General features: G+C 36.2%; 2 long non-coding RNA genes across 2 annotated transcripts; one reads left to right on the top strand and one right to left on the bottom strand.

Annotated features, from left to right (window-relative positions):
• Positions 1-712, bottom strand: LOC141361622 (uncharacterized). Its single transcript, XR_012367771.1, has 2 exons — positions 326-712; positions 1-130 (listed from the first exon to the last, which is right to left on the bottom strand). It is a non-coding gene; the product is annotated as an uncharacterized lncRNA (long non-coding RNA).
• Positions 713-7,130: 6,418 nt separating this feature from the next.
• On the top strand, positions 7,131-15,301 carry LOC129438934 (uncharacterized). The gene is made up of 3 exons (XR_012367778.1): positions 7,131-7,178; positions 14,123-14,141; positions 14,269-15,301. It is a non-coding gene; the product is annotated as an uncharacterized lncRNA (long non-coding RNA).
• Positions 15,302-17,560: the final 2,259 nt, after the last annotated feature.

The following is a 17,560-nucleotide window of genomic DNA, read 5'->3' on the forward strand; positions in this document are numbered from 1 at the left end:
TGTTTATTATCACATAACTTTTATTTCAAATAAAGTCATGACAATTTTTCGTTGTTTTTGCGGCTGGCTTCCTCTGTTGGTCTTCTTGTCCACTCGGATGATGAGTTGATTTCGTCTCACAAATGCTGTTCTGCATTACATATAAAAAACATAAATGAAAGCCTTCAGTAAATGTTTCTTCACTGTGCCTTGACAGAAACAGAGTTTTCTGAGCCAGTTACGTTAATAACTTTAGGCTAACTTATGTGCTAGCTAACCTGCTACCGTTGGCAACTTTCTTGAAAAAACATTGTTTGAAATGCGTGAGTCATGTAACAAAAGTCACCTTATCCAGCATGCGGATCCTGCTAACATCACTCGCAGCCGTACTCCACAGTGTAGAAAGTTTTTAAAACCTCTTAAAGAAATTTCACCTCAGGATCGCGTTCCAGCAAACCTCCTCTGCAGGGTTGCCTGCAGACGGCCGCGCGCTCTACACCTGCGCAGTAGCCTACGCATGTAGTCGTCTTTTGCTTTAGCGGGAGCTGATATCTGCTGTTGTTTCATTCTGGTTTGCCATTGCATAAATTATATTTGGCTAAAATACTTTTGTTTACAGTAAATAAATGGCAAAGCACCACTTCAAATATGTCCGCAAATGTGAGAGTTTCCTGGTAAAAAGGGAATAAGTTGCTATTTTTATTGTACTTACCTTAAAAAAAAGATAACCACATTAAATCAGATGGACTTTTGTTATTAAAAGCAAGTAATATAGGCTACTACAAGCCCGTAGGCAGGGGGGGTTTCGGGTGGTTCGAACGAACCCCCCCTCACTGCCAAAAGGTCCAGAATTTAAGTCGTTTTTTCGCGTGATTATTGTCATCATTGTTTTAATCAATGCTTGTGACAAATATTCTGGGTCCACGAGGTCCGGATTTCGGTCATTTTCTGACGCTCGTTTTATTTGACTCAGTGCTCGTTTGACTTCTTGCTGCACTGCGCAGGCCGATCGGCATGTGACGTTTTAGCACCCCGAGATCGATTCAATAGTAAATGACTCAGTATGCTTTTAAATAGATCTCGCGGTAGTGTGATGTCACATGCCAACAGGTCTGAGAGCTGCACCCCATTAAGTAAGATAAAGTAAAAATGATTCCGAGATGACCAATCAAATCAAACCAGGCAGACAGAGGTGCAACACAGGGGTCAGATGCGCAGTTAGTGGAAGCGCAAGAAAGATGTAAGTAATCAAACGCTGACTATTATACAGCCGTTTAATGACCAGAAATATGAAACGCAGTGATTGTCAAGGTGACAAGGCAAGAAACATTACTGCAGCTGAGCCACATGAATGTCCAAATTTAATTGCTTTAACGCCCTCCAGTAATTTACTTCCCGTTATTCAGCGTGTTTATTAACAAAATTCAACGCCACTCTTTAATTCTTTTAGATGTCTTTTTTACTGGATTAGATTCATTGTTGAACTTGAAAACGGAAAACGCTACGCATCACGTGCGCGGTACAATGCTTCATCCACCGGTAATGCGCGTGCATGGAGTTTAAATGGGCGCACGTTCATCTTTTGGCTTAAACATTTTCCCAGCTAGAAATAAAAAGTTCTAAGAACGTTCCCTGAAAGTTCCCAATGTTCCCAAAAACATTCTGCCAACGTTAAAAGCGGCCAGTTTTTTTTAAGTTCTAGGAACGTTTCTGTTGTCTGAACGTTAGAGTAATGTTACATTTTACCATTTTTAAACGTTATGACAATGTCATGTTTTAATGTTCACACAATGTTTAAAACAACAGCTGTTTATTATATTGACTTGTTTGATTGTTATGTAAATGATAGAGAAACATTGCATTTTATTATTTTAGAAAACATTATTTCTGAATGTTCAGTAAATATATTGCTGTAGAAAACTCAATTCACTTCCTAGGTTTAGATGTTGATGTTTTGTTTCATTTTAAGTCACCCTTATTGTGATTCGTGTTTGTTTTAGTTGGTCTCTTGACACTTGACTTTTTGCCTACTATTTTTTTCCTGGTTGTGTTAACTTTGTGGTAATGCACCACGTTTGTTATGAAAAGTTATTAGTGTATTTCTGTGGTTGTCGGTACATAATGGTAAAAATCATCACCTAATTCATTTACTAATCAAAAGTTTATTTTCTGCCAATAATGTATATTAGATCCAACTCTTTTTTACAGCAGTTTGTCATTAAGGAGTTTTAGAAACTTTGGACAAAAAATATCTGCTGTATAGTTGGGATGCCCAAACATCAAGAATCAGACTATGAATCTCAACCATGGTGACAATTAAAATTGTTAAAAAAATCCTTATTTATCCATGCTGCAGTGCATGCTGGGCGTCCTGAATGAGGTTTGTAATTTGTTAATACCCAGCATGCATTGCAGCATGAAGTTTATCATTTAATTGTCACCATGATTGAGATTCATAGTCTGATTCTTGATGTTTGTGCATCCCAGTTATACAGCAGATATTTTTTGTCCAAAGTTTCTAAAACTCCTTAATGACAAACTGCTGTGAAAGTGTTGGATCTCATTTACATTTTTGACAGAAAATAAAGTTTTGATTAGTAAATGAATTAGGTGATGATCTTTACCATTATGTACCAACAACCGCAGAATAACACCACCAACTTGGCATGTTCACAACAAATGTGGTGCATCAACACAAAGTCAACACAACCAGGAAAAAACCAGCAAGCAAAAAGTCAAGTGTCAAGAGACCAACTAAAACAAACACTAATCACAATAAGGGTGACTTAAAATGAAACAAACATCAACATCCAAACCTAGTAAGTGAATTGAGTTTTCTACAGCAATATATTTACTGCATACAGAAATAATGTTTTATAAAATAATAAAATGCAATGTTTCTCTATCATTTACATAACAATTAAACAAGTCAATATAATAAACAGCTGTTGTTTTAAACATAGTTTGAACATTAAAACATGACATTGTCATAACGTTTAAAAATGGTAAAATGTAACATTACTCTAACGTTCAGACAACAGAAACGTTCCTAGAACTTAAAAAAAACTGTCCGCTTTTAACGTTGGCAGAATGTTTTTGGGAACATTCGGGAACTTTCAGGGAACGTTCTTAGAACTTTTTATTTCTAGCTGGGTTATTGCATTCGGTCTTAAAGCCCAATAAATAACTTACTTGTAACTTCTTCCTGTAGTGTTGAGCCGTTGAGCTCTGCTATTAAAAGTAAGTTTAAGGTTTATCATGGAATTTTAATTTTCTGAACAACTTTTACTAAAGTTACTGCAGTTAACAAGAAGCCTTTTGCTTCATTAACAGACATTAAATCAGATGTGAGAAGTTTAAAATTAAGGCTTGCATTATGTTTACATCTTACACAGTTAGTAAAATGCATGCAGGGCAAGAATAATATTTATCTAATGTGGTAATGTGAAGTAATCGTAGATTCATTTATGCTTTTTTAATAATTACAGTTTTCTTTCATGGGATATGGACCCCCTAAAGTAGCCTCTGCCAACTTATTTATAAAATTCAAGTTCCCTGCATTACTGATGTTGTATTTAAGCATATAAAGTGTATAATAAGTGTGTGCATATTTTGAATTAATTTAATAAACTAATTATTGATAGCCTTTAGTTAATTCACTAAAATGATCCTATATTCAGTAAGCCTATGTTTACTTTACTGACATAACCCAGTGTGCCCAGGATAGTAAAATAATTATTACAATGCATTCCTAATGACCAACACAAATCTTCTGCATACTGACATGGTTTGAAATCTATAGTTATTTGATTCTTTGGTTTTCTGATTTTTTTAAATTCATATATGTAGAGCAGAGAAATAAGATGTTTTCCTGGGGTGCATGACCTAGAAAAATACATATATGGACCTTGGTATTTATAAAATCCTGCGTACGGCCCTGCTAATAATTAAATACAAATGGAGGAGGAAAAACAGCAAAAAAGGTCCACTTTTTGAAAAAAAAGAACCCCCCCTTTCAATAGGCTGGCTACGGACCTGTACTAAAATAAAAGTGATGTGCTGTTATATTTATTTGCCGATGTGGCTCGTAGGCATCTACTGTATACAACATTCAGTAGTCAATATGAAAATTCACAATAAAATAAAATAAAAAAATAAAACATAATTTCCTCATAGACTTGACTAAGTCATACATACCCCGTAATATTACAATAGGTACCCTGTAGTTATAAAATACTTAGAGTATAAATAATTTATAATTCTTAATATTCTTACCCCCTTATTACCCCAAACTTAAAATATTATTACCTTATACCTACAAGTACGTACTGTAGAGGTACTCTGTTGTTACAAATAGGTACGCTGTAAATTCGGTTTAATTACGCGGTACTTTGCGGGTCGTAAAATAAAGTGTTACCGAAAATTCATGTACAAATGACTGAACATGTCTAATGTGAGAGAGCGAGACGCATCACTTTTGCTCTGGTTAGCTATGTTTATATAGTATGTGTGAATTATAGCTAAGTTAGTATATGAGAACATGCCTAGAAACCACTCTTGGCCTTAACTATGGGGGGCCAATTCTGCCATATTCATAAATAAATAAATACATAAATAAATATACAAGGAAATGTAAAAAAACAAAAATACAGAAATAAATAAAGAAATATATATACATGGAAATGTAAAAAAACAAAAATAAATGAGTATTTATACCTGTATTTCTTTATTTATGTATAATTGTATTTTTTCACACTATTATTTATTTGTTTGTTCATTTATTTATACATTTATTTATTTTTGCTTTTATTTATTTTCACATTTGTTTATGTGTGGGTGTATTTATGTCTGCACGTATTTATTTGTACATTTATATATTTCTATATATGTTTATTTCCACATTTATTTATTTATACATTTATTTATTTCTTCTTTCCTTCGTCTGTATGCTAATGAGGGGGGCGTGTTTTACCTCAGACTTAGCAATCGATCTCTGAGTGCCAGTGCTGAAGCTTTGAGGCCACAGTGACACCTGGTGGTGTGAAAAGCGAACAAAGGTGCACATGGAGTGAATGACTTAGAGATGTGCAATATTCAAAACCTTATTTCAAGTTTTAAATCATTTTGTGTCACCATAACTGTGTATATATAGGGTCACTATACATAGCATACATACTGTACTCAGTACATGGCCGTAAAGCGCCATCCGGTCGTGATTTCTAAAATGTTTTGGCACACATAAATATCAAAATGCTCGTTATCAACATATCTGATGACAGACCCTTGTAAGTGGACAGTATGCTCCAGGGCATTTACATTAAATGTTATTAATAGTGCATAATTTCACGCGTTTCCATATTAAAGTGTCCACTTACAAGGGTCTGTCATCAGATATGTTGAAAACGTGCATTTTGATATTTATGTGTGCCAAGACATTTTAGAAATCACGACCGGATGGCGATTTACGGCCATGTCCTGAGTACAGTACGTATGCTATGTATAGTGACCCTATATATACACAGTTATGGTGACACAAAATTATTTAAAACTTGAAATAAGGTTTTGGATATTGCACATCTCCAAGTCATTCACTCCATGTGCAACTTTGTTCGCTTTTCACACCACCAGGTGTCACTGTGGCCTCAAAGCTTCAGCACTGGCACTCAGAGATCGATTGCTAAGTCTGAGGTAAAACACGCCCCCCTCATTAGCATACAGACGAAGAAAAGAAGAAATAAATAAATGTATAAATAAATAAATGTGGAAATAAATATATATAGAAATATATGAATGTATAAATAAATACGTGTAGACATAAATACATTTATACATAAATAAATGTGAAAATAAATAAAAGTAAAAATAAATAAATGTATAAATAAATGAAAAAATAAATAAATAATAGTGTGAAAAAATACAATTATACATAAATAAAGAAATACAGGTATAAATACTCATTTATTTTTGTTTTTTTACATTTCCATGTATATATATTTCTTTATTTATTTCTGTATTTTTTTTTTTTACATTTCCTTGTATATTTATTTATGTATTTATTTATTTATAATTATGGCAGAATTGGCTCCCCATACTACAACCTTATCAGACTCTAAAAAATGCTGGATTGTTTGAACCTAACTGCTGAGTTATTATATCCCATGGTTGGGTAACTTTTAACCCATCAGTGTGTTCTGTTCAGTACAGTGGTGGCCGGTGACTTCTTTTTCGAGGGTGCACGATGCGAAGCTCGTCACAACATGTATGTAGCCCGTAATGTGTGTGTGTGTGGTTCGTAATTTCAAAATATGTGTTCTGCGTGTCGAGTGAATTTATGTGCATCATGTGTCTTGTCAAAATAAGTGCATGCTGCAGACGCGTCTAAAGGGTTTATGATAAAAGAGACGCTCACGTTTGCCAGATACTTGCATAATCTCATGCGTAATCAGAGTTTAGTGTTAAGGGAGTGTCTTGTGTGTACTATGTGAATGTGAGCATCTCTTTTATCATAAACGGTTTCGATGCATTTAGGCACATATTTCGACAAAACACGTGATGCACATGGCTCACATAACACAATAAACACATATTTTGAAAACACGAGCAACACACATGACACTCCGAACACTTATTTTGAATTTGCACCCCTCGGATGAGCAGACACTGGTTCAATATTTACCCAACACTGGCTTGAAAATAACCCAGCATTTTTAGAGTGCACCTAAAACAGACATACCATAAATTGACTGAGATTTGTGTCTTGCTAAGAAGCCAGCTGTTCTAAAAGTAATGTAAAATAATGTAAATGTGTGCAGTATGCTCATAAATAGATGTTGGATGACTCCTTGTATGTCACCCTTTTCTGTCTCTCTGCTTCTGACAATTTGTACAATGTAGGTATAGATACACTATGTATGTATTTGGTACCAATATGTACCTTTGAGGTACAGTACTAATATGCACTCTTTAGGTACAAAGGTGTCCTTTCCTAAGGGTACCGCCCAGTGACAGCTTTTGTACCATTCAATTCTATGGTCAAAGGGTGACATCTGGCATAGAAGGGCTCATCCTGCTTCTATGGCTGATTTCTTATAGTAATTTCTTTAATACCATATGGTTTTTGGGATTTACATTGCCTGCTGATCTGTTCACAGGTCAAATGATCTGTATGAAGCAGCGGCCTGTGTACCATCACCAAAGAGGTACTGTGCATTTAAACCCAGTCAGTCTCTAAAACTGTAAACTGTCATTTGTTTTATAAAATATTTTTGTACAGTATTATAGTACATTAAAGTATCTGTCTTAACTCTTAAAAATAAAGGTGCATCATGATGGCATAGAAGAACCATTTGTGTCTGTACAATGTGGTTACATAAAGAACCCTTAACATCTGAAGAATCTTTCTGTTCTTTGCGATGTAAAAGATTTTCTTTAGATTAAAGCATGACCAATTTGTTTTGAATCCAGTAAGATACTTATTTCACACACAAGTTAGAAACTTACCATTAAGTTAAATAAACAACCCACTAAACACAGGACGTCGGATAGACGTGCAGATCATGTCTATATTGGGTCCGTCGGTCCATGACCAATTCTGGACATCTATTCGACGTCCAAACTAGGTCCACTATTTGGACGTCCAACCATGACCCTACTTGGACGTAATATTTACGGGCAACATTTGACGTTTGAACTGGGTAATTTTTTGACGTCATTTGGACGTCATATTTACGGCAACATTTGACGTTTGAACTGGGTAATTCTTTGGACGTCATTTGGACGTCTATGACAGGCCTCTATATAATTAGGCATATAAAAATGTGTTTATTTACAAATATCAGCATTATTGTACCAACATGATTAATACTTACGAATATTTATACAGTACTGTTTTTTCTGAAAAAAAAGACGTCGCCTGGTGTTACAAAACAACCCCTTTTATGGGTCGGATTCAGACGTCCAAAAATTACATGAAAAAGACATCATTCCGACGTCACTTTGCGCAGTGGGAATGACCCCATACGTTTCCCTTTTCAATAACAGCCAAACTGTTGACTGGTACTGTACGAAAAAATACACTTAAAGAATATCGGCCGAAATATCGGTATCTGGCCGTTTAAATCCTAATACTGATACCTGATGCATAGTACCCCACTGTTTGGTTTGGGTATGGTCAGGTCAGCTTACTTTTTTAGTTTCACCATGGTTGGGGTTCCAAGCAACTCGAGCTGATACCAAAACGTAATGGGAAAACACTGTAGATCACTGATTGGTCTGAGAGAATCGTCACTACCAGCATCATCGCTATAATGTAGATTAGCTTTACCTTCATGCTAGCTTGTGCTGTCTCGAAACCTGTTGTCATTGTGCTTTGCTGTAAGTTCTCTTTCAGCGATGAAAAACATCCACAGGTTGAGAATCAGTAACACCATAACAATTTTTTTCCAGACTTGCAGTTTGTGGCGGCACATTCAAGGCGTGCACATCTGCATATGTGCTAAAATGCAACTTAAATGAGGCTCAGCGGAGCGCGTCGACTGACCCCATGGGTGTTTGTACAGAAACTGTCATGTGACACAGAGGTAGTGATAAACGCGATGTGCAAAAATCTATTTGTGGTGGTCAATTTTAAATTTGTGGCAGACTGAGAAATTAATGAATGTATGGGAACGTATAGCATTCCAACAACACACTCAGTTGTATGATGTCACAGCAGTAGGCAGCGCAAATATAACGACACGCCTATTATCCCTCCCACTCCAATGTGTTACTAAACTCAATGGAAAACCTAACCAAGCCAAAGTGAGGTGAGCTGACCTGACCTGACACAAACCAAACCGTGGGATACTAATGCAATCGAAAAGTGCCATATATAATAGGTACTATTTTAAACAATTGTATGGGAGTTAAAACATTTAAAATGATATATATACACACACACTCAAATAAGTAGATTAAATGGGGCGGCCGGTGGTTGTTTGTCAGACATCGGCCGAGGCATCACCTTGCAGGAAGGCCAGTAGATCAGTGGTGTGATGACCTTCACAGCAGCCGGAACTAGGTGTGTTAGTCTCATTGTCCTCGGGATTGAGGACGAGACAGGGAATAAGAAACCAAATCCTATTAGTGTAGGGGCAGTTTGCATGTAATGCAAGTGTCACACAGTATTGTGGCTTAATATCCACTCGCTTCCAGACAGGCTAACTACTGCGGCATAAGTATATTCCCCAGATGAGTTATGTGAATGCTTTAAAGAGATATGTCTTTAGTTTAGGCTTAAAGTGATCAACTGTGTCAGAGCTTTGTGTCAGGAATCTCCAGGTACAGTAGGAGATAGAGTGAGAACCCAGGTGCAGGATTTGATGAACAAACAGGCTTTATTATAACAAGGACACAAAACAAAGACCCACGAGGGGGTAAAACAGAGCAAAGACTAAGACAGATAATAACTTGACTAACACTTAACTAAAACAGATACTGGACTAAGACTACAAAACAATAAACTTGAACAATACACTGACAACTAACTAGACTTACAGATAAACAGGCAATCACAGAACAGGCACAAAGTCACTATGAAGTTTACATACACGGTATACAAATGTCACAAGGTATCACATAGAAGTTACAAAACGAATCAGCACAGGACAGCAAACACAAGGGCATTAAATAGGGGAACAAATCAAGAGGGGAACAGGTGACAAGAGTTAAACAATAATGGAATGATTAACAGGGAAACGAGGGGGCGGAGTCAGGAGACGAGACATACAAGCACAAACAACCTGGGCCTGCCATGAACCTGCCTCAAGACTGGAATAATACAATGACAAGAGGGCATGATCATGACACTTAGGGGCCAAGTAGGAAAAGGATCTACCACCTTTAGACACTTTTAATATTGTAGGGATAATTAAGTGACCAGAATTTTGCAAAAGCAGTGTTCGTGATGGATTGTATTTTAATACTAATTCTCGACAATACAAAGGTGCAAGACCATTTTAAAGGGGCCGTGAATTGGTCGATTTTATTGCTTTATGACGTTGATTGATGTCTACTTATGCATTTCGCGTTGTTTTTACATTCAAAAACATCAAAAGCAATAAGTAATACGCTATTTTGTAACATGGATTAATGGCTGTCTTGAGAAATGGTTCGTTTGAAGGGGCGGGCCGCATTGAAGACCTGAACGTAAACACCCACTGCTATGATTGGACAGCTTCATTCCCCGTCATTACATGTAGGGAAATGTTTTAAAAACATTAATGTGATAAAAATAGCAGCCGAACACAAATATGTTTGAGACACAAAAGATTCTGGGTGCTAAAGATGATACACATAAATGACAATACGTATATTAAAGTAGAAACAAAACTCGACGTGACTAAATTACCGTATAAAACACAGTAAGCGTGCATCCGAATCTAAACTGCGTCTAATAAATCCTTATCAATAACTTTGTATATTTCTATTGTGCTTGTGAGGTTGCTTTTACATTCACGTAATGTTAAATACCACAGTTATATGATAAAAAATAAGCTTTGTTGAGTGTTTGACCTTTCAAACGCAACATGCCTAAATTACCGTATACAACACAGTAAACGGGCATCAGAATCTAAACTGCGGTTGATAAATCCTTCCTTGTAACTAACTTTGTATATTTCTACCTTTAAATTACAGTCGTATTGTTAAGTGTTGTACCTTTATTAATCGTTTAATGTTTTTAGTAAATTAAAACAGTCAACAAACGTATTTAGACACGGATGTTACAACAGGACATATCAAGCAATCTCTTTTAACAAAGCAATAGTGAAACGCAGTAACTTAAATAAAGTAAAATGTCTTACTGTGAATTATACTGCTGTGTCATTGTTGTCAGATCCAATATAAGTCGTGCTTCTGAGTCTCTCTGCAAATCCAGCATCGACTTCTTTACAAATGAATCCATGTCCACAACGTTAACAAACGCTCCCCACACGAGCTGGAACTTCTTCAAAAGCAAACTTTATCCAAGCATATTGCTAATGTTAAGTTCCAAGCCTCCGAATTGAAGTATTTAGCTTCTGTGTTGTTCCCATGGTTGTTCCCACGCGGTTCTTTCAAAACCGAAAATGCGTTTCCATGGTATCATAACAGATCACCGCGTCAAAATAAAAGTCTCTCAGAAAAAAATGTATTTAAAAAGTCATTTTGGTTAAATTTGTCAATTTTTAAAGACATGTTTACTTACTGAGACACACGTGTGTCACGCGAAGCTGTGGGCGGGGCTACAAAAGTAGACTTGTCCTTTTGGTTATGGGGAGGTGTTTCAATTCTACTTTGACGTCATAGATTTCCGAATTTTTCACTGGAGTGTTTAGCTGGCTTGGTGCCAAAGACGGTTATATTTCAGTAGCACGGACGTTTTCAGTTCTGAAACTTGCAGGATGTTCATTTAAGTATGATGACCTCTTATATAACAAATTATCAAGTTAAAATTGAGTTTTTGATTCACCGCTCCTTTAAGCTTTATAGGTTAGCAATATTTTAAAATGATGCGATATTTAACTGTTGGTTAAATTGGGTTTATGTGATCATACTTCTTAAAATCGAGGACTCTTGCAGCGCCATTTTGCGTGACACCCCCCAGTGTTGAGTCAAATAAGACGAGTGTCAGAAAATCACAGAGGTCAGGATCTCAGGGACCTCAATGGTAGGTACAGCCACCATTTTTAAACAACCTTTGACTGGATGGTTCTTTGTGGAACCAGTAATGGTTCTTCTATGGCATCGATGTAACCTTTATAGCACCTTTATTATGTGGCAGTTAGATATTTATTAAATAAATAAAATATGTTTGTTGAAAAGTTTAATATGTCTCTTTGTCATTTGGCAAATAACAGTATTCAAACTAAATGCTTATCAGATATAACATGTTTACATAAATTTACCTTAAAATTAATCCATAAAGCGACAGTTTCCCAGACAGGGCTTATCCTAGTCCCAGATTAAAACCAGTGGTGTAGTCTACGTGATACGCAGGTATATGCCCTATACCCACCAGGAATTGTCAAGGATTTCCATATACCGACTAAAAAATAGCGTGAGGATGCATAACAGCTTGGTTTTGTGACATTTCAAACTTTTCATTATAATTTAGATGTTAAGCACTGATTAGCATGCTACACTTGCTACTTTAGCGGGTTGAAATGCATATATATATTATGCTATATATTGGTGTGTTTGACTTCCTGTCGGTCCGATCGGCGTATGAAATCAAATTACTATAGCGGCGCGAAAGTGACTGGGGAGCAGACTGGTGTGGCGCCACAAGAACCGCGAGTGACAGCAAAGTACCGCAAGAGCGATTCCGTGGAGGAATCTGCTTTGAATCACTCTCGCGGTACTTTGACATCACCAAGAGGTCTGCTTAGCGCCAAATGAAGTCAAACCTGCGGTGTAGCTGCTCACGCGACACTGTAAACAAACAGTCCATGTGGAGAAGTGAACGAGTGGAGCAATGTTGCAACATAAAATACGAAGAGTTTACAACGCACATTTGAGTAAACAACATTTAAATCATCAGTCCAGTTTATTACTTTAACTGGAGGTAAAAATCCAAATGCAATAAAATAAGCTCGTGTTTATGTCCTGATGGTTTTTAGCTGCCTTCAGTTCCTCTTTCAGCATGTTTGCTTGTGCTTCACACTGTTAAACTTCCCTTCTCTGTGTTCATTTATATATCTACGTTAAAGATGTATATGATCTTAAACTTCTGTGAGGAAATTCATGTTTGCGTTGATGTTCAGTTCAGACTTGCAAATTAAAGATAATTTTCTTCACTTTGGTGTCTAATATTAGGCTACATGATGGTCTTGTAATAATACAAGGAGACAGAGTGATATAGCCAATGATTAGTAGGCCAATGGGCAAGTTTGGCCAGGATGCCGGGGCACACCCCTACTCTTTTCGAATAACATCCTGGGATTTTTAACGACCACAGAGAGTCAGGACCTCAGTTTAACGTCTCATCCGAAAGACGGTGCTTTTTGACAGTATAGTGTCCCCATCACTATACTGGGGTGTTAGGACCCACACAGACCACATGGTGAGCACCCCCTGCTGGTCTCACTAACACCTCTACCAGCAGCAACCTGGATTTCACAGGTGGTCTCCCATCCAAGTACTGACCAGGCTCAACCTTGCTTAGCTTCAGTGGGCAAGCTGTCTTGGGCTACAGGGTGATATGGCTGCTGGTAATTGGTGGTGGTTGAGGAGATTCCCCCATTCATATGTAAAGCGCTTTGAGTACTGAGAAAAACGCTATATAAATGTAACTAATTATTAAATTATAATTATTAATAAAAGTAAAAGCCTATTTTCATTTTTAGACAATGCTTGTATTATATGCAAAAAATAAGCTTTTTATATCAATGACTATGCCAATTACAGTTAATTCATGGTAATTTTAAATGTGTATTAATTAAAAACATTCACACCATTAAATTACACATGGTAATGTTATAAAAAGTTGTCAGATAATAGCTATTGACAGAGTGGATATTTTTTTCTCCTTCAATGCATGTGTTTTCCACGAATTGAAGATTGTAAACAGCTTATTTAACAGTTGAGTAATTTGGCCCTGAGTTAGATGTTGATTAACACTAAACCAGTCTAAAAATCAAAATCCAGTTTCCCCAGCTGTAAACCCATTGGCTGTTAAAGTCTTTTTTTCTTATAATAAACTGACATGTTGATAACACATTCAGTTTATGTGTTTATGAGTACACTTTCAGAATACTCTCAGTTACATGAAGATCCATACTGTGTGCATCTGTGAGTGTGGTGGTGCTTATGGGGTGTCGTGCTGGGACGAGTGAGCATAAGGGTGAGAGGGAAAAATCACTGTATACTCACTACAAAAAATCTAGACTACACCACTGATTAAAACGCATGTTTGAGCTGCTTAAATTTAAAAACATCTTGCACTGACCTATCATGTCATATATCAGTGCCATTGTTTTGTCTCAAGATGCACACCAGTAATGTTTATAGTAAGGTTTGTTTGTAAAAACTAGACCTGGGTCAATCTAAACCCTGTATGGGAAACTGCACATTAATAATTTATTAACTTAATTTTTAATTGTTTGTTGTCTCCTGTGCAATTTAGTCAGAGAAAATCCTGCACTGTAAGTATATAATCAATCATTATATTGCTTTACATAATTTTTGTGAATTAAATACATCTCTGACCTCAAATCGTATGAAATGTTATTGACTGATTTTACCTCTGTGTCTTTGAATTTATACTTTAAGATTAAGGATTATGAAGATTATTACGCCATCATGGAAGATGTCAACATTTATGGAAACGTCTTATGAAAATGCTCCACATCACCTACAAAATGTGTTTAATACAGTGTTTAAAATAGAAAAAGACAAAAGTCAAACATATATTTTAGACAATATAAAAAATACAACTTATAGCTTCAATATTTTAATAAACTGTAACTTGGTCTGATATGTTTGGCAACAAACAAATGAGTTAACTTACAGGCTGTGGGTCCAAAGCGGGAGGAATTCTGATAATGTCGGTCTTGTTTACGTCAACAGACCCAGGAAGTAAACTGTTGCCTACAATCTGTGTCTTTGTTGTAGTCCAAGAAAATAGTTTATGTTGGAGACGATAACTCATATCATTGTTTACTTTGGGCTATGTTCGATCCTTTTGCACATAATTAATATGTACACTTACACACCAAAGGAAATGTAAAATCGTGGATCAAACCATTGGTGCTCTTTAATAATATCAAACTCATGCAGGTTTATGGGTTATAAGAGCATGAGGGTATGAAAATGATGTACAATTTTCATTTTTGGGTGAACTATCCCTTTAAAGGTGCAGTGTGTAAATTTTAGCAGCATCTAGCGGTGAGGTTGCGAATTGCAACCAACGGCTTAGTCCACTGCTCATCCCTTGCTTTAGAGAAGCTATGGAAGCTGCCACCAGACAAACACGTCATCGTTGGAGACAACTTAGTAAAAAAATTGTCCGTTAAGGGCTTCTGTAGAAAAATGGTGACACAAAATGGCGACTTCCATGTAAGGGGACCCTCTTTGTATGTTCTAAGGTAATAAACACATAACAGTTCGTTATGAAAGGTCTTTATACACCACTGATAATATAGTTTTGTATATTATTTTGCATTTCTGTCAAGAGATCCTTTTAAAAATTACACACTGCACCTTTAAGTATACAAATGATGTATTATTGTAAATATAAAAACAATTCTAATGCTGTTTAACCTGAGAATTAAATATAAATAAATCACAGGACAAGAAAATAATACATTTGTGTTACATTTTCATCTTATTTTAAGAGAATATTTTGCACTTATGCCTTTGTAGTCTCCTGGGTGATAGCACTTCAGTTTATTTCCATGGAGTAGACACATTTTCTGTTTTTTTTTTTTCTTTCTGGGAACCTGCATGCATGCAAAGTCCTGAGCAATCTTTACGATGATGTCCAGGACTGTAGGGAGATACCAGATATTTTGTTTGGCGATGACATTTCTTCTCTCTCTTTTTTTTCATCAAAGTATCTTTATAATATACTGTTATTATTTTAGAATTAGCAAATACTAATGCCTAGAGTGTCTAACTTTTTGCAAGCTATGAAAGCTGTTACTGGGACTGTACCCTTCCTAATAAATACCATAAGGTACTGATATGTACCTTTGAGATGCTAATATGCTGCCTTTAGGTACAAATGTATACTTTTTGAAAGTGCCCAAGTGACCGCTTTTGTACCTTTGTTTCTGAGAGTGTGGTGCCCTCTAGAGGATGTGAAATAAAATATTATTAAAAGTTTTTTGTCTACAGTACAGTTTCTAATAACATAGCTTAACACAAGAGAAAATTATTATGCCGACTTGAGTGGCTTGTACACTGTATTTTATGTACATGTTTTTTCAGTGTTATTAACATGAACTGTTTTTTTATAAACAAGAGCATCATTCTGTGTTACTTCATTTACTTTTCCAACTTATATTTGTTTCATAGACACATTGGTGTGATGGGTGAGGCTTTTGTTAAACATAAAACATTTCCAGGGTTGTTTAGCGGGACTGGGAATCTGAACAAGCCTTTCTCGATCCAGTAAAGCAGTTTCTTTTTTTTATTTTGTATTACATATAGTTTTCATCCAATCCACTTGTTCACGGATGGTGTTGGAAATGTAAGGGTCTATGGACCCCCTATTTAATTCTATATTGTATTCAAACTGTGTTTTTATAAAATAAGACTTTTTATAGGGGTGTAACGATTAACCGTGCAAATTCTCAATTAATGAATTTGAATGAATTACAGTGAAATCCCGGCACATCCGAACGCCAGGGGGCGCTCTTGTGCAGAAACTCCCTTTGTGCCACAGAAGAAGTAATATTACAAACGCTGGCTGAATCCGAAACCGCATACTGCCATACTATATAGTAGGCAAAAAGGAGTAGGTGAACGAATAGTGGCTGTTTCTCAATATGCGTTCTTCAGCGTTCTCGTGTCCTCGCTCTACGTCATCATTAACAGTCGAAGTTCATTCCAATTCTCAAGAACGCAAGTACAGAGGATGCATAAAAATACCCGGATGTGTTCTTAATATCGAGGATGCATCGAGTGCAGACTTGCACGCTGAAATCGCATGATGCCACGGGAAAGCAAGCAATCGACCGGATACCAGCCAATTGGGTAATTTCGATACATTAGGATTGTTCCTCACTGACTTCACGCACAGACCGGCCAGGATATACCACAAAGTGCTCAGCTGATTCATTAAAATAAAGCTGTACAGTAGAATTGTCACAGCTGTGTTGAGATGACAGTAAATATGCGATGGTTTGTTAGAAAAATACATTTGAATATAGTTTTGTTTCATATGGAATTCACTTCTATACGTTTTCATTTATTGTGATGGTTTTATTCATCATTTTTTATTCATGTTTCCTGTTGTTTTAAGTAAATACAAGAGATTGCTTCACTAAAATGTATATAATCACATTGCCTGCATTGTCTTGCTTGTATTCAAGCACAGCTGTCATCTGACAATAGATATTAAATTACAATCTGCTTGTTTTACAAATTTTTGTCCACTACAAAATAAAGTGTAATATATCTGTAACACTGAACTCAAACAAGTCTACTACGTCATATGTCACATGATAACGTCAACATGGCGAATGCTGTCCATACTTAACGCGAATGTAAGGTACTGTCTTAGCACACGTATTCAGTGAAATTCAGTACCTACACAGTAAGTATGCGATTTCGGATTCAGCCGCTATTCCAGGAAATGTCTACAGGAATATTTATACGCTGTTCTTCAGATTGTTTCAGGTATTTTCATGATAATAAAGAATATTTTGAATTATTTTTATTTAACGAGTGTTGCTTTTTTAATTTCACGTTATAAATGACTCAAACTCATAATGATTTTAGATTGATAAGGACTTCCTACTGATCACAGAGCCGTGGTACATGCACAAGCTGTGCATGAAACCTTGCGATTCAGAATCGATTTCAGACAGGCATTTTTAATGGGACACGCGATTGAATC

The sequence above is a fragment of the Misgurnus anguillicaudatus genome, chromosome 24, assembly GCF_027580225.2.
Source record: "Misgurnus anguillicaudatus chromosome 24, ASM2758022v2, whole genome shotgun sequence".
NCBI classification, from domain to species: domain Eukaryota; kingdom Metazoa; phylum Chordata; class Actinopteri; order Cypriniformes; family Cobitidae; genus Misgurnus; species Misgurnus anguillicaudatus.